Below are 22,162 nucleotides of genomic sequence, written 5' to 3'. Positions count from 1 at the left end.
AACCAAAGTCACTGTCATCATCAGTAGTTAAAGGGACATTATCCTGAATTGCCCCCAGGGCTGTCTTAATGAGAGGGCACACCTGGGCACTGCCCAGGGGCCCCAGCTGCATGGGGGGTCCCTGCACTTTCCGCAAAGCAGCTGGTCCTTAATCCCACTCTGCCCCGAAATTGGGGGACCAATGATGGCACTGAGAGTGATAGATACACAGGGGAGGCAGTCTGCCTCCTACCTACTTGATGTCTGTTTACCTGCACTGTCATCATTGTAGGGGCCCCAGAGCATTACTTTGCCCAGGGGCCCATGATGCTATTAAGACAGCCCTGATTGCCCCAGTATAGGGTTTAGGGGAAGTTGCTCTGTTGCTTGGTTTGAACAGTATATTTCTTTCTACTGTTCTATTGGGGTATTACATATATAGTACCTCTGCAATAAATATTCTCCACCCAACCAGGTACTGTATATCATAGTGCATGGTGCTGTTTGGGCAGAGCAACAGGGGACCCAAACAATGCAGTTGCACCTTCGGGGTTGAGCGTTACAACTGATTTTGACAACTTGACAAATTTTTGCACCTGCTAATTCCCCAATGAGCCTCCACAGGGGTTGTATGTTCCATTAAATTATTACCCAATCCAACTAAAAATGGTCAGTCAAGAGGCTGTCATCTATGGGCAACTTATGACAAAGAAATAGATCATAATAGCCCAAAAAGCTTTTTTTTTTAGAACATTGGCTGTATTTCGCTTTATGCTTTCTAGCATGCTAATTGCTGCCATGTGAAAGAAATGTCCATATACAAAGTTGCCTGAAATGTCCCCTTAACAGAGATGTATGCTTAAATCATGTTATCTTGGCTTTCTGAGATAATTACAACAGTTTACCCACATCCCCCAATTGCTGCTATCTGACCTTCTCAAAAAGCCAATAAAGAAGTCGTTACAATCAGGATGAAGTCTGGTGACTATTAATGAAGGTCAGAAGGGGACAGAGTTGGCTGAAGAACAGGAGATATAGATGAGATGGCTTTTCTACACTGATTAGTAGTACGTGGACAATTTGCTGAAAAATTAGTGTGCAGTACAATAAACCCTGATCATACTGCAGGCTTTCTGGTAGAAAATGCAATCTGCATGAACACGAAGGGAAGTGCTAAATGGGTATCTGTATTGATTCTGTCATCAGCACAGCAAAGTGGCATCATCAAGCTATGATCTGATAATTTAAAGACAATTTTGGTTTGGAAATGGAGAAAAATGCTGTTTCCTACTTGTCTCTACAGTGGTCTGTGCCGGTAGAGCTCAGTAATAGCCACACTGCCTGCTATCACAATTGACTTAAGCCACATGCAGAGAAGAAGACATGTGTCAAACCAGTTCTATTGATGAGTACACTGGGTCCAACTTTGGTGCCTGTGGTACAGTACAACAATATATAGATAGCCTGCACCAGGGCCAGATTAAGAACATCATGGGCCTGGTGCTGAGGATTTTGGTGGGGCCTTTTAGGCTGCATTCACACCTCCGCGACAAGTAACGCCGCGTACGCGGCGTATTTTGCCGCGAATAGTGTAACTTTTTTTTTACAAATCCTTCCTATTGCTTTGTATGGCCGAACGCCAATGCCGCCTGAAAAAAAGGGTCCGGGACTTTTTTTCATGCCGCAGGTGTACGGCGTCTATGAGATGTGAACCATCTCATAGACAGCAATGGGAATTCTCCCCTCCAGCGGCACGAGCGGCCGGCGTCGGGCGTTTTGTCGCGGAGGTGTGAATGGGGTGTAATAAATAATAAATAAATGCGTGGGAATGACATGAACGCAGCCCGGCCAAGGCAAGTGACCAATGGCACAGAACCCAGAAGGAAGACCGGGTGAAGATGGAAGTGTCCGGGCCCCGCCTGATTCATCGCAGCACTGGAGGGCTCAGTCTGAAAATGTAAGTGTACACTAATGTGCTAATATGCTGTGCATACTTGTACGTTGTGGCATAACCTACCCCAGGGCCTCTAAAAAGTAGTAATGTCAGGAAAGTTTACTACCGCTTTATTATCACAGGATCCCAGGAGCCTCTCATGGGGCCCCCTACTGACCCGGTGGACGGTGGCCCTTGGGCAGTGCCTAAGTGCACAGTTGCCAACATTTAAAAAATATTTTCAGGGCCACTTTTTTATATAAGTGCTATATTTAGAGTAGCTGAGATCCCTGATGTTCCTCTATACATCATAGTAGTAATCACAAAATTAAATGAGTACTAATAATGGGGCAGAACAAATATGAGAACTGATATTTCCTTTAGTTGAACTAACAAAAGTGTTTCCATTCTAGAGCTGGTAACATTGAGGATATTCAGTATAATTTTAAAGAACTGTTTTTGTGGGTAAGCGACATAGGGGAGGAGTATGGACGGTATATAAGTGGGAAGTATGTGCAGGTGAGGGAGAGGAATGTGGAGGGTCTAACAGTGGGCACTATGTACAGGAGAGGAGTACAAAGGGTACGGAAAAAAGCACTATGTACAGGAGAGGAGTGTGAAGGGTATGACAATGGGCAGTATGTACAGGAAGAGTGAGGGGGTATGACAGAGGGTAGTACGTACCAGAGAGAAGTGTGGAGGGTATGATGGGGCAGTATGTACAGGAGAGGAGTGTGGAGGGTATGACAGTGGGCACTATGTATAGGAGAGGAGTGTGGAGGGTATGACAGTGAGCAGTATGTACAGGAGAGGAGTGTGGAGGGTGCGACAGTGGGCACTAAGTACAGGAGAGAAGTGTATGACAGAAGGCACTATGTACAGGAGAGGAGTGTGAAGGGTATGACAGTGGGCGCTATGTATAGGAGAGGAGTGTGGAGGGTATGACAGTGGGCACTATGTACAGGAGAGGAGTGTGTAGGGTATGACAGTGGGTACTATGTATAGGAGAGAAGTGTGGAGAGTATGACAGTGGGCACTATGTACAGGAGAGGAGTTTGGAGAGTATGACAGTGAGCACTATGTACAGGAGTGGAAGGATATTTAGGGACTGAGTAGTGGTTAAGCGGGTCATACATGGATTGAAATTACACCAATTATGCAGAGACCAGCCATAGTCAATCTATGTATGGGCTAGCTGGTTTTACACAAGTCAATCTATTAATCAACTTGAGTACAACCAGCCTGTTTTTTTTTTTCTTAAAACAATCAGTGCTGCCAGCTAAAGTTAGCAACACTGATCATTGTACGCACTGGCAGAACACAATAACACTGCAGGAGTGATTCCCCCATCCACAGGTCAGCAGGTGAGAGGGTGTGTGGGGACAGGCTGGGGAGAGATACTAGTCAGTGGCTGGGTAGGCACTGGTAGTATCAGAGCCAGATACACACAGGTTACATACGCCACGATCGTTAGAGCGAGAACAATAATTCTAGTACTAGACCTCCTCTGTAACTCTAAACATGTAACCTAAAAAAATGTAAAGCATCGCTTAGGATACCAAAAAAAATTGTGCTAACTTAACTAACTGTTTTTTTAATGAATGAAACATTTTTTTCAAAAAAAACATGTTTGAAAAATTGCTGCGCAAATACCGTGCTAGAGCTGCACAATTAATCGTTAAAAAAATCGTGATCTCGATTCAACCCCCCTGACTATCTTCAATGCAGAGTTTGCTGATTCTTTCATATAACAAGTGGAGAGACTTTCAGCTGTCAAAAGAAAATATCTGGGCAGTCTGCCAAGTTTTTAACAGGAAACATTGTAACTGACACTTCCTTCTTAGATCAAAGGGATACACTTCTGTGTGTAAAGAACAAATCTGGGCAGTCTGAGAAGTTTGTAAACAAAATGAAACATTGTAACTAACTAACATTGTAACTAAATTTAACCACTTAAAGTCCAACACTTGTTTCTTAAGTTAGAAAGCAAAATTATTTGCTAGAAAATTACTTGGAACTGCCAAACATTATATATATTTTAGCAGAGACTCTAGGGAATACAATGGATATTGCTGCAATATTTTATGTCACACTGCATTTTCCCACTTCAATGAATAATAAAAACCATAAAAACAAAACAGTGAAGTTAGCCCATTTTTTTTTTTTTTTTTTTAATGTGAAAGATGATGTTACGCCGCAACAATCGTGAGAGAATCGTGATCTATCTTCTAAGCAAAAAAATTGCAATTCTCATTTTAGCCAGAATCGTGCAGCTCTGTACCCTGCAACATAAAAAGTGCAAAGACTACCATAGAGTAATTTTCTAGCAAAAAACAAATGATGATTTTTACATGTAGTAGAGAAGTGTCATAATTGGCCTGGGTGGCAAGGGGTTAATTACCATGAGTAATATACAAATAATTATTATAAGCACTGTGATCCTATCAGTCTGCTGCAGTGTGTCAGCTTGTATTTATATTGGCCGCTCTGTATGTAGCTTCTGACAGGCTGTGCAAGCAGGCCCATATCTCCGGAACCATAAATGATAGCCATCCCATATTTTAACCAGTTGTGGGGTAGCTCTTCCCATGCCTACCCCCAAATGTGGGGTTTCTGTGACCTCTGGTCATCGAGCTACAACCCCCCAAATTCGATCTTAAAAAAAAAAAAAAAAAATTTTTTTTTTTTTTTTTTTTTTTTGGGCAAATGGGCCTATCTTGAGAAAGGGGCCTGGAGCTGCAGCTCCATCAGCCCCATTGTTAATCCGGCCCTGGCCTGCACCACTAATGCAACAGTATAGTGAAGATAAAACTATTTAAAAAATGGTAGTTAGTACATTATGTCAAAGTGCATTTTTAGTTTTGTGTGTTTTTGAACCAAGACTTGACCAAGACTTTTGGTCCAGTCTCTGCAGAAGGTAGAGAGAGAGAATTCCCCTTTCTGAGGAAATTAAAAGACTGAAGCCCCATCAGAGGATGAGGCTCCTGAACAATTTAATGTACTATTCCCAATGCACCCATTTTTGAAAAGTGTTTGTTTGTGTAAATGGGTGCTGCAGCGACCACCGTCAGGAGCCGAAGATAATCAGAGTGAGATAATTTCACCAACACACCATGTATCTCCAGAACGGGGCCAAAGCTTTATTCAACATTTACATCATTATAGCAGAAAACACGTTTTGGAACCTCACAGGACCCCTTCATCAGGCATGTGACATTAGGCCATCACGTGCCTAACCGTGTCCTAACCTATGAGGCTCCAAAACTTTATTAGCCAGATTCAGGTAGAGTTACGCCGGCGTATCAGTAGATACGCCATCGTAACTTCGAATCTGCGCCGTCATATATTTAAGCATATTCTTAAATTGAGATACGCTTAAATATTGCTAAGATACGACCGCCTGCGCCGTCGTATCTTAGCCCCCTTTAATTACGCTGGCCGCTAGGGGCGTGTATGCTGATTTACGCCTAGAATGCGTAAATCAGCGAGATACGCCTATTCAAGAACGTACGCTTGCCCGTCGCAGTAAAGATACGCCGTTTACGTAAGGCGTTTTCAGGCGTAAAGATAAACCACCAAAAAGATGGCCCAACCAATGTTAAGTATGGACGTCGGAACCATGTCGAATTTTTACATTTTTACGTTATGTTTAAGTCGTCCGTGAATGGGGCTGGCCGTAATTTACGTACACGTCGAAAGCAATGAGTCTTTGCGGCGTAATTTGGAGCATGCGCACTTCGTTCAAAACGTCATTTACGTGGAGTGAAGCTTTATTTACATAAAACATGCCCACCTCTTCACAATTTGAATTAGGTGCGCTTATGCCGGCACATTTACGCTACACCGCCGTAACTTAGGACGCAAGTGCTTTGTGAATACAGCACTTGCCTCTCTAACTTACGGCGGTGTAGCGTATATGAGATACGCTACACCTGCCTAACGTTAGGCACGTCTACCTGAATCTGGCTACCAATCTGCTATAATGATGTGAATAAAGCTTTGGACCCGTTCTGGAATTCCATGGTGTGCTGGTGACATTCTCTCGCCCCTGTACAATTGTCTGACTTGTTTTCCCTCTTATTGCTGGCCCTGCCATTAAAAGGACAGTCCAGATCAATTTTGAGTAGGTGTCAGAACTGACTGATAGCTCTTTAAAAATGCCATACACAGGCAGGGTTTTTACCAAACATTATAGAGCTGCCCATTATCACATCTCTCACATATTGATAGGCTCACAATAATCTGTTCCCCAACTTTCTCCTTTGAAGGACTGGCCACAACCACATTTCTAAAATATAAAATTCTTGTGTGTGAGATAGGGTGGTACTGTTAGTAAGTTACTAAGATAGGTAATTATTTTCTAGTTAAGCCCTTGATGGTCTGATCCTCTACATTGCTAAATTTTTTGGACCATGTATGACCAACTTAATATCGTTGATGCGCTCAAGCTAGCTTTAGAACCTCCTCACCAAATTCCAAATTCTGCTTCCTGTCTTGAAAGTGGTTGTAGCGCAGCAAGATGAGATTTATTGAAAAAAAAAAATGTTTTAACCCATCAAGTACAGGGGTCTCATGGTCTCCTGAGTTATGGGTCTACAGACCTTAAAAATCACTGATCACAACACATTGAGTAAAATTACATGACTGTTTCAAAATACATTGATTTTGCTATATTAAAATGCAAAAAATGCATATTGTCTTACTTATGAAACTGAAATGTGTCGACTTTATGCTAAATGTGTATGTAACATTTAATTTACAGACTGATTAACCCAAGTCCCTGTCTTCCTCGTTATTGCAATTTGCAACGCAAATCATTGCACTTTCACAGATGCATTTCATAAATACAGATTAACAAATGAATTCTAGTAGTTGTCTCCATACAAGGAATATGGATTTTACATCAGTGTAAGCTCCATCGTTTTATATACACTGTCAACAGTGTTTTGCCATCTTCATATATAATACAGAAGGGGTTAGAGAGGCCAAACACAATAGAATCACAAGTTTATGGGGTTAAATTATGGAATAGAACAAAGCACATAATACTTAATTACTAGTGTGGGCTTAATGAATTTATTTCAGAGAGTCAGCTAGTTTCCTCGGTGGCCTAACGCATCTCGTGTAACATTCTTCAATCCATTCTGATGATCTCATCAATGTGAACCATTTATGGACTACAAGATAGGCAGGTCTTTCACAGGGCTCCAAATCGATGACTAGATCTAATGAATAAGATATAGGAGGGGAGAGCAGAGGTTGCTGTTAAAAATTCAATGATCACTGATGGAAAAATATGCCAGTATGAGCAAATCAATACATGTTTCATGCTATCATGAACACAGAGGATTGTTTTTTTAGTTCTCTGGTTTATTTCTTTCATATCCATATTTTTTCCTATTACATGTATGATTTTTGTTATATATTTTTTTTTTCTTTTTCCTTTTTAATATTGTATTTTTGTGCTGTATTTTGTAACTACAGTAATTTCACTTATTTTTCTCCCATTCATTTGTTTTAATTTTTTTTCTTTATTTGTCTGATAATGCTTTTTTTTTTCTTTTCTTTTCTTTTTTTTTCTTTCTTTTTCTGATCAGAAATGTAACTTAGATTTACATGGATCTTAGAAACAAACTAAGTTCACATGAATCCAGCCTGTAGTTTGTTTCTAAAATACTTATCAAGAACTCCCTCTTTCTTATATACAGTATGGGGCAAATCCACAAAGCAGATGCGCCGACTTAACTCGAGATTTCTAATTTTACTCCGCGCGTATCTTTGCGCCCGATCCTCAAAACGAAAAATCCGGTTTTTCCGTCCTACTTAAAATAATTACTCTGGCGCATCCTCTGACGCAAATTACGCTAGTCACGCCGCTTTATTTGATAGGCAAAGATGCAAATGAGGGAGATAGGGCGATCCTCAAAATTAAGTGTGTGCGCCGTAGATTACGCCCTGTGCGCCGTAGATAACGCCCTGTGCGCACCTGTTAGTTTTCTGGAGCAAAATTAGACTTTATAAAAGCAGCCCTAATTTTACACCAGCCCTGTAAAGGTCTGCTGAAGCAACACCATTTAGGAAGAGCTGCCAACACTTCTTTGCTTGACTTCATTGTGACTGCCAAAATGCCTGGGCCATCAATGATTATAACGGCACTCGCCACTTTACAGGCGCAGAGAAGGAGGAGGGCACAGAGGAGGAGGAGGAGGGCACAGGAGAGGATCTACCGCCCACGCCAAGATCTCTTTGGCATGACTGCGTCTGAGGTCATTGGCAACTTCAGATTTAACCAGGAAGCCATCCTGGACTTAACCAGGATCCTGCAGGATGATCTGAACACCCCAACCCAACGATCCCATGCCCTGCCAGCTCACATTAAAGTTATGGCCACCCTGCATTTTCTGGCCACTGGGTCTTTTCAGAGAACATGTGGAGGTCTGGCTGGGATGGTACAGTCCTCGATGAGCAGGTGTGTGCACCAGGTTGTCCCTGCAATACTGAGACGCATGGGCAGTCAATTTTAAAAGCCCACCCAGGAGGACCAGCGAATGAAGAGCATGGCTGATTTCTATCAGATTGCACGATTCCCACGGACCATCGGGGCCATTGACTGTACCCATGTGGCACTACAGCCCCCCCATGATACAGAGCACCTGTTCAGGAATCGCAAAAACTGGCATTCCATCAATGTCCAGGTAATCGTGGATGCCCATGGCCTCATCTGGCATGTGTGTGCCAAATTTCCAGGTTCGTGCCATGACAGCTACATCTTTAGGCAGACCAACATAGCACGTGAATTGGAGCAGAACGTGTATGGAGACAGCTGGCTGGTTGGTGAGTGACATGTGTGTCAGGTATGACTGTCCCCCCCCCATGATGCAGACATCACATGGGGCACATGCATGACTAATATCCTCCTGTCTTTTGCCTTCCAGGTGACTCTGGATATGCCCTGGGCCCTCACATGATGACCCCATTCAGGAACCCCCAAACCCCAGGAGAGCAACGCTACAACGAGGCTCATATTCGCACCCGGGCAGTAGTGGAGCGTACTTTTGGCCTGCTGAAGTCCCGCTTCAGATGCCTGGACAAGACTGGGGGTACACTGCTGTATTCCCCAGACTTTGTGTGCCAAATAATAGGGGCTTGTTGCATTCTTCATAACTTTGCAACGAGAAGGGGACTGGAGATTAACTTACGTGCTGACCTGACCCCCCACCCAGGCAATCCCCCCCTAGCCCACTCTACCCGGTCTACTGAGGGCACAGTAGCCAGGAGACGCCTGGCAGAAGGCATCTTTTCTCAGTAAATGGCCAGAAATCATGTCACAATGTTATTATTTCTTTTCAATGCAAACGCACATGAATTATGTGACAATGTTATTATTTGTTTTCACTGCAAACGCACATGAATTATGTGACAATGAGAATGTTGCTTTGCACAGTAAACGCACATGTTTAATGACACATTGAGAATGTTTTTGTCTCTGGAAACGCACATGATTTATGTCACAATGAGAATGCATGAATGCACACCACTGTGGTCCCTAGCACAAACACATCACATGCACATTGAATTGGATTAGATCCAAGTACCCCCCCCCTTTGGTACTTGGGAGCAGTAACGCCCCGCCACGGCTCCAATTATGTCACTGTGCATTCATACACCATTCAGGAACCTAGGATGACTTCTCCCTGGTCCTGGGGATCCCTTCTCCACCAAAACTGAGGGTGACACCCTTATTTTGTCAGGAATGCCACCCCCCACATTCACACATCATTCACACACATAAACCAAATCATAAGTACAGTATAATAACCAAAATTTTTAAAGCAAAAAAAAAAAAAAAAAAAGTACCCCTGGTATTTAAGTCCGGCGGCGAGTGCTCCGTCTAGGCTGCCCACGGGCAGGGGCACGGGCACGGGCACGGCCACGGGCACCTGGAGGATCTTCATGGGGGGCGGGAGCAGGGGAGGGAGTATCTTCATTGGGGGGGGGAGCAGGGGAGGGAGTATCTTCATTGGGGGGGGGAGCAGGGGAGGGAGGAGCCTCCCCTGGTGTCTGACCTCCGGCTGGCCTGCCCTCCAAGGCCACTGCTATCCTGGTCAGGCAGGCAGTGATGGCAGCCGTATTGGCCTGGCCAGCCCGTGTGTTCTCCTGCACAGCCCGGGTGTTGTCCTGCACAGCCCGGGTGAGGGCAGTCACCTCCTGGCCCACGCCTGTTGTGGCGGTATGCAGGGACCACAAACAGGTGATGACACCCAATGAATTGGTGGCCACATCACTGAGTGACTCCCTCATTACATCCAGGCTGTGCTCCATCTTGGCCATAGTTTTTTTGATGTCACCCAGACTGCGGGTCTGCTTGGCATTGTCCCTCAGCAGACTGGCCGGCATATGCTCAGACCCCACCCTGGTGTCCTGGGTCGCCATCCTGCCTGCCCCTGAGGCTTGTGGCCAGGTAGGAGGGGATAGAGTGACCCTTGTGGGTTGCGGCATGTTGTGGGAGGAGTGGGAGGGGCTACCCCTGATGGTGGCCTGACTGGTGCCAGCCTCTGGGGGATCCTCTGGGGTAGCCTCTGGGGTAGCCTCAAGGGGAGCCTCTGGGGTAGCCTCAAGGGGAGCCTCTGGGGTAGCCTCAAGGGGAGCCTCAAGGCTAGCCTCAAGGGTATCGTCAAAGGTCATCAGATCTGTGGCAATAATGATTTCCCGGCCAATCTGGAGATCTTCTTCCTCCTCCCCCTCATCCTCCTCCCCCTCAGCCTCCTCATGAGGGGAGGTTTGGCCACTCCCCTCCCCTGGGGACTCCTCAGCAGCCTCCTGTCTTTGGGGTGGTGCAGCAGCCTGGCCTGATGGCCCAGCAATCTCCTGGTCATCTGTGGAAGACACCAAACAATCACAGGTTTGAGGATCCACACACTTGGCACATGTTCCCTTCCCCCACCCACACATGCTAATCACCAAATAAAAAAAAAAAAAAACCTTACCTGGCCTCACAGGAACATCAGACTGATAACCAGGCAGGCCCACCACCTGCTCTGGCTCGAAACACCGGGCCACTGCCCATTCCTCCTCAGTCAGCCGGATGGGGCATGGTCCCCCTCCTCCAGTGCCCCTCCTATGCGCAGTGAGCTTGGCCACCTTATTGCGGACCACGCTCCTCAGATCATTGATCTTTTTCTTAATGCCAGCGGGGGTTCTCGTCTCCCCTCCCCCCGCCGCATTTATGTGATCTGTTATTTTGGCATAGATCCTCTTCCTTTGGGCCGGGGAGGTGTCCCGGCTATCAGGCCCATGTAGATATCTTCCATATTGTATGACATACCTGGCTAGGATTTGCTTTTCAACATGTGAAAAATTCAGCTTCCTGCGTTTGGGGGCCATCACAGACACCACCCAGCAACAAGAAGCCAAACAGGACAAACACACAAAAATACACACACAAGCAGACAGCTACTACAAAGTCAAATACAAACACACAAAAATACACACCAAACAAATACACAAAAATACACACAGACGCAGACAGCTACTACAAAGTCAAATACAAACACACAAAAACCAAACACAAAATCCAAGCAGAAAAAAAACAAACAAAAAAATTAGCAGAAACAATCAAACAAAAATTACACTTATCACAAACAAACAACAACTACTATCTACTACTCCTCCAACACTTCTCTATCAAACACAACTTACCAACAAACACTGACAAACTAAGAGCAGAAGCAAATTGCTCATGGAAGGGAACACAGGGAAATACTTTTGCAAATGAAGTGTGTTTGACTGGAGCTAGTTAAGCACAGTGCGATCCTCAAACTAAGTACACTTGGCCTTTTACCTATCTCACTGATTGCGCCAAGCAAAGTTCTGCACATGCGCAGTGAGCAGCAGATTCGTGCGCGCATGCGCAGTACGGCCGGACCTTCATTTGCATGGGGTCACGGCTCATTACAATGAAGCACGCCCACTTCCTTCCCACTTGCCATAACCCCGCCTTACGCCTCCGAATTTACGTTACGGCAGGCGCACTTTTGGGCGCAAATGCGCTGTGGATACGGCAATTACGACACCAACTTAGGGCGCCGTAACTTAAATGACATAAGTTAGAAAAAACTTATTTTGCGCCGCTGGCTGTGGATTTGGCCCTATGTTCCTTGACTACCACGCTTTATGGTGACTTACTCACATTGGGTCTGGATGGCTCCCCATTGGGAATTTGGGCCAAAAACGTAGCCTAACTTAACTTTCAGCAGTTAAGTTACACAGGCGTTAAATTTCTACCTAAGTGCCCGATCTTCAAAGCACTTACCTAGAAATTACACGCCGTGTAACTTAAGTGCCTCCGTCGCAAGGCGGTCCTCCTCTCCGGGGGGCGATTACAATTTAAATGAGGCGCGCTCCCGCGCCGGCCGTACTGCGCATGCGTGTGACGTAATTTTCCCGACGTGCAGCGCGCGAACGTAATTTACGCCGGGCTTTGTGGATTGCGACGGGACAATAAAGTTGCGACGGGTGAAAAAAAAAATACGCGCCGGGAAATAAAAATTCAAATTTAAAAAAAAATCGCGGCGATCGAAAAAAAGGTCTGGTTTTACATGGTGTACTAACTTTCCACATTGTAAAACCAGCCCTAATTTTGCGCAAGCAAATCGGAACTTACGCAGAAACCACAATGCTTAAAAGCTTTGTGGATCTGCTTAAGTCCTCATTTGCATACGCAAAGCGGCATTTCAATGAGAAATGCCCCCAGCGGCGGATGCGGTACTGCATCCTAAGATCTGACAGTGTAAGTGTCTTACAGATGTCAGATCTTCTGCCTAACTTTGGAAAAATCCTTTTGAGGATCGTTTCCAAAGTTAGGCACAGAGATATGCAGGCTGAACAGCAGTTCCGCCTGCGTATCTCTTTTGAAGATTTGGCCCTTGGTCCTTTTTTTTAAGATTACAAGACTATTGTCTGTTTAATGAATGTACCTGCATTTTACAACCAAAAGGCAGTGGCTTCACCTTGGCATACTCATTTGCACCTCTATAGGCAACACACACATGCAATGAATTTCAGTGTACCCTACTGGCCGATATTACTTTATTAAAGATTAGCAGTGGGTTCCAGTGTACTGATTCTGGCACATGTTTTCCTGAAGAAGGAGTCCCAAAACGCTTGGAGTTTACATGTAAACTGTAATCGGAATCTTTGCGTTGTGAACCCCTATGTGGAGAGCAATTTTTAATGTTGTGTAATAGATTTTTTAAATGGTATATAATAAAATAGTTTTTATGGTACTCAATTTGTCCACACAATGTCTATGACTACATATTCTGTTCATAGTTGTCATATAACACACACAGTCTGGGCTTGTCTCCCACATTAGATAATTCTAGACCAAGAAAAAAAGCTCAGTAAGCAACTGAAATAATATATAAATCAGAACTACTCTACCTGATATAGCATTTATAAATGTATTCAGTAAGTCTTGTAACCCAATCACCCTTACACTTATTTAAAGCAATAGAGTCTGGTCCAACACTCAACCAAATACAGCCTTTAATTGGAGCAGAAAATAAAAGCCTTTTTTTAATACTGTGTCCTGTTGGGGGGAAATTCTTTTCTCAAAACGAATGTTCCATGGACTTGATTTAAGAAGTTCTATCATCTAAAAAGTTTATTTTACAGTTCTGTTCATTTTTTCCCCTTATTTCTAAGTGCTTTCTATGGCTTGACCCAAGTAACCCCCTCAATGTTGAAGGGCATGTTGCCTGGCTTGGTCCAGGAGATTGAAGGGGTTAACTGCATGCTCACTGCCCTCCCTTTTCTGGTTACCTGGATAAGGGCCTGATTGAAATTTTAAGGGGAACCCCACACCATTTACATTGGGCTATTTCATAACATCATGTTCATCTTTAAGACATCCCTCAAACATTTAAAAACATGTAAGTTATTTAGAGGATTGTGTATTTCCAGCAGTGTCCTGCATGAAAACACCCTCTCCCTATTGAATTACATTTTTACAAAAGTTTGTACACATGGGTAGATGTCCCCCTTGGCAATGCATGCCCAGCTACATATGTTGTTTTTTCAACAATATCTTGCCTATTAGCCTTGGAAAAGGCCAAAAAGCTACTTGGGCCTCCTATAGACGTTAAAGGGGTTAGGTGCTAAATTTGGGGTTTCCAGACTTCCCTGTCAGTTTGACAAACTCGGTTAGAACCATACCTCCCAAATAAAGAGAACTCAAACCAGGAGTTGGGAACAGCTTATACATACCAGATCATTCATTTGATTAGTCTTCTTACTATAAGCTGCTAAAAGCTAATATTTGATTGGCTGCTCTTTTTAAAAAAAAAAATGCATATTGGTACTTAGTACTTGTTAGCTCTCATAAAGCAGACACATCTGTTGCATGCATTCAGGAGATAAAACTACACTTATTTTGCTAGGTATCCTTCTTGACACTTTGCACTAGGTAATGTAATCTAGCCAGGTACTGGAGGATCTTAGTGACGTGTTGCACTTTGACCAGAGAGTCTACACTGTTTTTTTTTGGAGTGATATTTCACTGCACAATGAGATCTAAGGCAAAAACAGCAAAGTTAGAGGCAGCTTTGAAGGGTGAAAGTAACATAGTCTGAAACTTTAGCCCTCTTTACTGATATTAAATGTGTGGGTTTGCAGTTGGATGTAATCAATAATTAATGTGGCTTTTCTTCAATACCTAGGGTTGAACTTTAACTCCACAGCTGAAAGTTCAATTCACAACACAACTAGCTAGTGGCATTCTGCATCTGCTGTCTGTTTCTGTGGATTACACAGAAGGTTCTAATAGCAGAGGTTTTAAAGGCAGCTAGGCTTGACACCAGCGCATTGAAGCTTGAAAATGTTGAAACACAGTTTTCTTCTGTGAACATGTAATCTACCAAGTGCATTCAATTTGGCAAAGTATAGCCATTAAGGACACACACTTGGTAGGTGGATTTATAATTGAATAATTTAAATTTATAAAGGTACTAAGGTGGCCATATCAAGTACATTTTCAGGCTGATAGCAAAATAACTTGAGCATTGCTTAGGAGAGTCTATTACTTTAGGGAGAATGAATACAAATATTAGACGTCTTTAGATTCAATAGAAAAACAATTTATATTGACCAAAATATAAGATTAATCTCACATGGGGTAGATTTACTAATATTGGAGAGTGCAAAATCTGGTGAAGCTCTCCATAAAAACGAATCAGCTTCCATTTGTTTTTGTTTTTTTCGCAAAGCTTAACTGAACAAGTTGAAGTTAGAAGCTGATTGGCTACCATGCGCAGCTGCTCCAGATTGTGCGCTCTCCAATTTAAGTAAATCTAATGTGTTCTAAACATGACAACAGTTTTACTTCATAAACAATCAGTCTTGATCTGAATATTAAAATGGAGTGGCATCTGGAATGTCCATTGGACAAAGTATAGCAGAGATTATACAGGCTTTTGATTTTTTTCTGGGAGAGGACAGGACAAAATCAGCATTTAACCTACACATGCTGCTGTAGTAGAATAATATTAATTGTCTTTATTTGATATGTGATATGCATTATGCTTAAGGTAATCCCAATATCAGTTACAAATTTCCATATTCAGAACAAGCAGTACAGCCACTTTACAAATTCTCATTCACCCCTGTAGCTCTAGGCATTGTGAAGAACATAATTTTCAAAGTTTAACAATTATACTTGTGCATTTGGTGTATTTGCCATTTTAATTTAAAACAATAAATTCTAAACTTGATTCTTGATTTTTTTCCAGATAATGTCAAGTGATTTGGAGGGCCTGTTAGCAAATGAAAGGAAAGAAACAGGATAAAAAGGTAAAAAAAATATACTTTAAAGCTAATGTTAGCAAATAATGGTCCATTTTATGTGGTTTAAATAATAACACGGTGCAAAGAAATATGTGATGTTGTAAATTATATTGGCCTTTGTATTAACCTGTCATGAGCCTAATTGCTATTGTTAAATACCTACAGTACTGTATATGTTGTATTATTGACTGTAGTTTATTGTAGCATTTTTATGCTTCAGTCTCAGGCTTAGGTTGTACCAGCAATCCTTTAGCTGACAGAAATTCATCAGCAACAGGATCTCCAAGTGAGCTAGGGGAACATTCACCATCTCCTATGGTGTTGCCCAATTGCTGGCCAAACTAGGGAGGTGTCACAGTATTTAGTCAGCAAGGGAGCAGCCCTCCAGAAGAGAGGTGTGCCCCTTTGGATCCCTGCAGTAAGCAGCAAGTGTTTTGGACTAAATACCTTTTTTTCAGAAACAATTGAAAAAGACTGATTACATTTATATGGATGAGCTGAATTCCACGTTAAACCCATAGATGCTCAAATCTAGGAACTGTTACCCGCTTTCTGTACCAAGGGTAGATTTAGCCTCCTTGGAGCCAGTTTGCACCATGCTATTAAACAGCCCATGTTTTGCTTTATAATATAATGAAATGTTCTTGTATAGAGACATGTATATTACCACATTTTCAAATGTGAGAATATACATTTATTTGCATATAAATTTAATTAGAAAATTAATGTCTAATTTTGATTATATTTAGCATTTTTTCCACATGTAGACTGCATGTTGTCTAAGAGCCGGTTCACACAGGGGCGGCACGACTTCGGGGGCGACTCGGCCAGGCGACATGAAGACGACATCTAAGGCGACTTGCAAAATGACTTCTGTATAGAAGTCAATGCAGGTCGCCCCGAGTCGCCCCTGAAGTAGTACAGGAACCTTTTTCTAAGTCGGAGCGACTTGCGTCGCTCCTATTAGAACAGTTCTATTCACTAGAATGGGACACGACTTGTCAGGCGGCTGCGTCGCCTGACGAGTCGCCCCAGTGTGAACCGGGTCTTATGCCCCGTACACACCATCACTTTATGTGATGAAAAAAAACGACACTTTCTGTGAAGTAAAAAATGACGTTTTTGAAACTTCAATTTTCAAAGACGAAGTTGCCTACACACCATCGTTTTTCTCACAATGTTCTTGCAAAGTGAGGTTACGTTCCACCACGTTTTACCATTGAAGTAGCTTCTGGGCATGCGTGGATGAAAAAACGTCTTACAAAACGACGTTTTTTGCTACACACGGTCAATTTCTGTGAAGTAAAAAGTGCACTTTTGAAAAACGACACATAAAATTGAAGCATGCTTCAATTTTTTTTGGTCGTTTTTTACAAGACATAAAACGACGTTTTCCCCCACACACAGTCAATTAAAGTGACGTTTTTAAAAACGTCATTTTTTTTCATCACATAAAGTGATGGTGTGTACGCGGCATTAGACTTTTGGTAGCAGAACAGTCAAACTTACTCAGATTTCACTATCTGATCTAATTACAATTAGAATACACAGCTGGGATAGGATATGGTTTACTTTAGAGGGAATGCTCATCGGAAAAGTACATTTGTTGATATTAGCAGCCAATCAGAAGATTGTTATGAGTTTGTTCCCAAAACAATGGCAGCTTATAAAGAACTTATCACTGAAGGGTTTCATTGATGGATTATCCTTATGATGTTAGTCCTCTGGTTATCATGTTGACCCAGAAGGATAAGGATTAATGACACTTCACTGGCTTGACTTCCTGACTTGTATAGTTGTTCTAAATATTGAAGTCAAAGGGTGAGCTTAAAGCCGAACCAATGTCTGCCAATACTTACCCCCCCTTTAATGGCCCAAAGTCTGCAAGGTCCCTCACTGGTTCCAGGACTCCTCTCCCCAGCTTCTGGGTAGCAGTCTTTGGCCATCTTTATTGGCCACCGCAGGATGATGTTACTCGCATGTGCAGGAATTCAGTCACCCCAGCACAAAATGTAAACTTTTGCTCAGAGTACATTCTATATAGCACTGCAAGCAGGTAGGTATCTTTTTATTGCATGTATTTTCTGTGATAACTAGCCGGCTTTTTCATAAGCAGTTCAGTTTTTCTTTAAGAGCAAGACAACTAGCATTTCCAGTAGGAAATCGGCAAGCGCAATCCATATTATTTTCAAGACAGGTTAACTTTAAAGCAAATTTAGAGCAAAGCAACAGGTTTTCTTTAATACCCCCATCCACAGGAAGCATATACTCACTTTTCCTTTATTTGCTTTAGCACCAGGAGCCAAATGACATACGAGCAGGGCTTTTTTTCAGCGGGAACATGGGGGAACGCAGTTCCGGCACCCGTCAAGGGGTACTGGGGTGTGCTGCAGGGTATTGATGCTCACTGCTGGCGGATCTATTCTAGATGCAGGGGATCTATTTTTGCAGGGGGGTCTATTGTTGCTGAAGGAGATCTACTGTTGGGGGAGGGGTCTATTGTTGATGGCTGCCAGAGAGTCTATTAATGCTGGCTGTGTGGAGATCTGTTGTTGCTGAGAGGGATTTTGTTGTGGGTGGTACATTGTTAGGGGGATCTATTGTTGCTGGCTGAAGGGGAAACCGAATTCCATACAAACTACTTAGCACAGGAAAATGATACTTGGTTCTGTATTGTCTAAAAGGGTGGTACTGGGAGGTGGGTAGGGGATGTAACCAAGGGACGTTGCTCGGAGGTGGGTAGGAGCAGGGAAAACAAGTGACTCGGAAAAGGGGAGTTCCTGCACCTATTGTCTGAGAAAAAAAGCCCTGCATACAAGTAAACCCCAGGCATAGAGAAACATATGATTCCTTCATGTGATAGCACTGGGCCAGTCAGAAGGTCCATAGTCCCATGTAACAAATGACTCTAGCGGCTTGTAGCCAACACAGTACCTTCCTTTCACTCCCAGTGGATGAACAGAGCAGCAGGGGGGGGGGGTGAAAGGATGGAAAGTGAATGCTATTGATGATGGAGAAGCTAAAGCAAAGCTTGCATGGGCAGATCACAGGTTCACATTAAGCTTTCTGTCTGTCATAAGGTGCTGTCGGCCCTTCGCTTCATGCATAATGTACTCAGTTTGTCTAGTTTATAATAGCAAAACTGTTATAGCCACTTCGGTTGTGAGTCTGTATTTTCCCCTTCTGATTGAACAATGAAATACAATGTAGAGAAACCAATCTGTGCACTTGGGGTTGAACAGCATAAATGCTTAATAGACAGCAGTGGACAATGTAGAATGAATATCTATCTAGGCTAGTTAATAACAGCAAGCATGACGACAATGCTGCATGATTCACAGATATCTACGGATCCCCTCGAGGTCTATAATGCCCTGGACACTTTCAGTGCAGAACCAGGTATTAAATCTCGTTCACTCTAGAAGGTTCTCAAAGCATGTTTCCAAAAAAGTGAAGACCACATACCAAGATGTCTCACTGTAACACTATTTACTTTCAGCAAACTTACATAGACTCTACTCACAGAAGGTACGTTTGCTAGTTGTCATACTTGGTCTTAACAACTGACCCTAAAAGCATAGAAGAAGCTATGGCAGGAGAGAGATACAAATGTGGAGCCTGGTGGCATCATAGGAGAGTTTGATATTGACAGGAATTTAAGGATAAGAGTTTTTCCAAATGAAGGTCCCTTTGATATTTTGTTTGGTTACAGAAAGCAAGGATATGACTATATCTGGTTATCACTATGTGAACTAAATCTATTTATTTCACCTGAAGTAAACTCTGCAAAATGTTTTGCTCTGTGAAAAAAATATGAGATTTTTTTCCCTGCCTTACCATCTCAGTCATGATTTAATATTTCTCATTATTTCGTAAACCGTAAGCGACCTACTGTCTGCCCTCATCATTATTGCCAAGCGCACAGCTAAGAGTCACAGATAAAACACTTTAAATTCTTTAAGCCTCTTCAGTCGTAATTAGCACATTTTGAGATGTAAATCATTTTTTTATGTTTTTCTTTTATAACATCACCAGTATGTTCACCTGGATTTAAAACACAAGTGACAGTGTTCACTGCTGACCTATGTCTAGAGAAGGCTATGGGTCTGAATTACTAGAAGGAAATGTACAGTTCTGGGGAGAAATTGCTGTGAAGATAATTAGCAACCATTCTTTGTAGGTTTACATTAACACTTGCATATTTATGCACCCATAGAGCACATTTTCTTAACTTAATAGTAGTTGTTAGTCATATTCAACTGGGCTTGTTGTGTAATATATAACATGTTTTTCTGCTCACCCAAGCAGTTTGTTCAGTCTTAATGTATCAGGAATATACATTAGCATTTCTAGTTACATAGGTAATGCTGCCAGCTTAATTTAATGACCATGAATGTGTCAAGACAGATGTTTATTGTCCAAGAGCATGGAGATATAAAGTTTGTAAAAACTCCTTGTCCTAATCATATAACCCAATCACCATGGTGCATGAAATTTGGGACCGTTGTTAATTTTTTTTAGTTATTCAGCTGAAGGTATGAATTGTTAGTGTGTGAAGGCATATGTTGATTTTCCAAGAGCATGACGGGAGGTAGAAAAGTTTGTAGAAACACCCAATTCTATTTACTTGGAATTTGGTTCCCCAAAGTTTGAGACAATTGGTAATTGAGTTGTACAACTAAAGTTGCAAATTGTTGTCAAATTGCTTGGGAGAGAATTTAAAGCATCATTATATGTGAGTTATAAACAGTGCGTCCGAAAATCAGAATTAATTAAGGTAGAATCTGTCATTGAATGTTAATGGTGTCTGTTGAATGTTCTAAGAAGATTCGACGGAGCAGCTAAACTGTACGGCGCCGCAATCGTATATTTCCGGTCGAATTTTCCTCCTACAAGCTATAGAATAATTCTAATGTTGTATGACTAGTAATACTTATATTTATAAATTATTATTACTAGTCAACCAACATTCAAATTCTTCTATATCCTATGGGCCCAGCATTTGACCGGAAATGTACGATCGCGGCGTCGTACAGTTTAGCTGCTTGTCGAATCTTCTTAGAACATTCGACAGACACCATAAGCCTTCAATGACAGATTCAAAGTTTGTATGTTTTTCGCTGCTTCGTCGAATCTTCGTCATTCACATTGAATGGTCTACCCCAACACTGTCTCTATAATGTCGAATCTTTTCTCTCTAATATGTCACATTTTTCCTCTCTTTGTAGAATAATCTTGGACTAATAGAGTTAAGGTTAGGCACATTCGACCACAGGTTTGATAGACACAGATTGCTATTGACAGCATCATGTCAAATCTCTTATCTATATCGAACTGTTGAAGCAACGAAAACTAAAATAAAGCATTTTTTTATGTCAAATCTTTCGGATTTCGGATTTTTCGGGTTCATTTTCATTTGTTAAAATGATAACGAAAATACCCAATATTTGGACGAAAATGCATTCGGACGAAAACGAATGCACATGTCTATTAAGCCCTGGTTCACACTGATGCGAAAAACCCACACAGATGTCTCTGTAATCGTGGCCAAAATCGGAACTGACAGGTGGGAGTGAAATTGTGCGAGTTCAGCTGAACTTCCCGCAGCCCAGTGTGAACCTGGGCTTAGGGATGGTTGTTCAAGTTTGATCTCTATCAAGTCACTTGCCAACTGATTGCTCTCGGTGTTCAAAATCTGAACCAAATTGCCCTTGAAAAATAATGTCCCTTTAGCATAATAAGTCCAGTTTAGGGCAACTAAGCATTACTAGTTATTATAATAACTACTATTTAATTCTTTATTGTACATAACTATGCTGCACACCTTAACAAAATATATTGAAATGGCAAAAAACAAATAATATTAGGAACTCATATACAAATGTATAAAAAATAAAATGTGTAAGTCAAGCAAGATGAAACATGAAACAATAGCCCCTATCTCTTCTACTGGCTGTGCCAAGGACCTACTGTAGTTAAATTAGATCCTTCTCAGAAGTTATCTGTTAAAGCCTGCATTCATGTTCAAGGCATATGCTGCATTCTCTATTTGTACTATGCATGGAGCATGGACATTTTGATGTTTTTTGTGCTTTAAGTAGATAAGTAATACATGCATTCAGATTCTGTATTTAAAGCACCATAATTACCTACTAAGGTATGAAAGGCACATGTGCCAAACAAAGGACCAGTTAAATCTGCAAAATAGACAGCACTTCATGAACAGCGAAATTCAGTTGACTTTATTCAGATGATCTCACCATGTAATCCAACATTTCAAGACCTTTTAGGATCCTTTTTTAAACATGACTCCAAAATATTATATTACCTGAATAAAAGCAATTGCTTTTGGTATTTACAGAGTGCTTTCTATCTTGAGAAATTTGGCCTTGGGGCTTACGTAGGTAC

The 22,162-nt window shown here is 42.1% G+C and overlaps 1 long non-coding RNA gene across 1 annotated transcript in view; it reads left to right on the top strand.

The window, feature by feature from the left end:
- LOC120943411 overlaps window positions 1-22,162 on the top strand; it is a 432,597-nt gene that overhangs the window by 198,002 nt on the left and 212,433 nt on the right. Inside the window, exon 3 of the long non-coding RNA XR_005750286.1 lies at window positions 15,700-15,760. This is a non-coding gene — a long non-coding RNA (uncharacterized LOC120943411). The remainder of the gene's footprint in view (window positions 1-15,699; window positions 15,761-22,162) is intronic.

Source organism: Rana temporaria, chromosome 6 (genome assembly GCF_905171775.1).
Source record: "Rana temporaria chromosome 6, aRanTem1.1, whole genome shotgun sequence".
NCBI lineage: Eukaryota > Metazoa > Chordata > Amphibia > Anura > Ranidae > Rana > Rana temporaria.
Note: the sequence above shows the minus strand (reverse complement) of the source record. Positions and strands in the feature narration are given on the sequence as shown.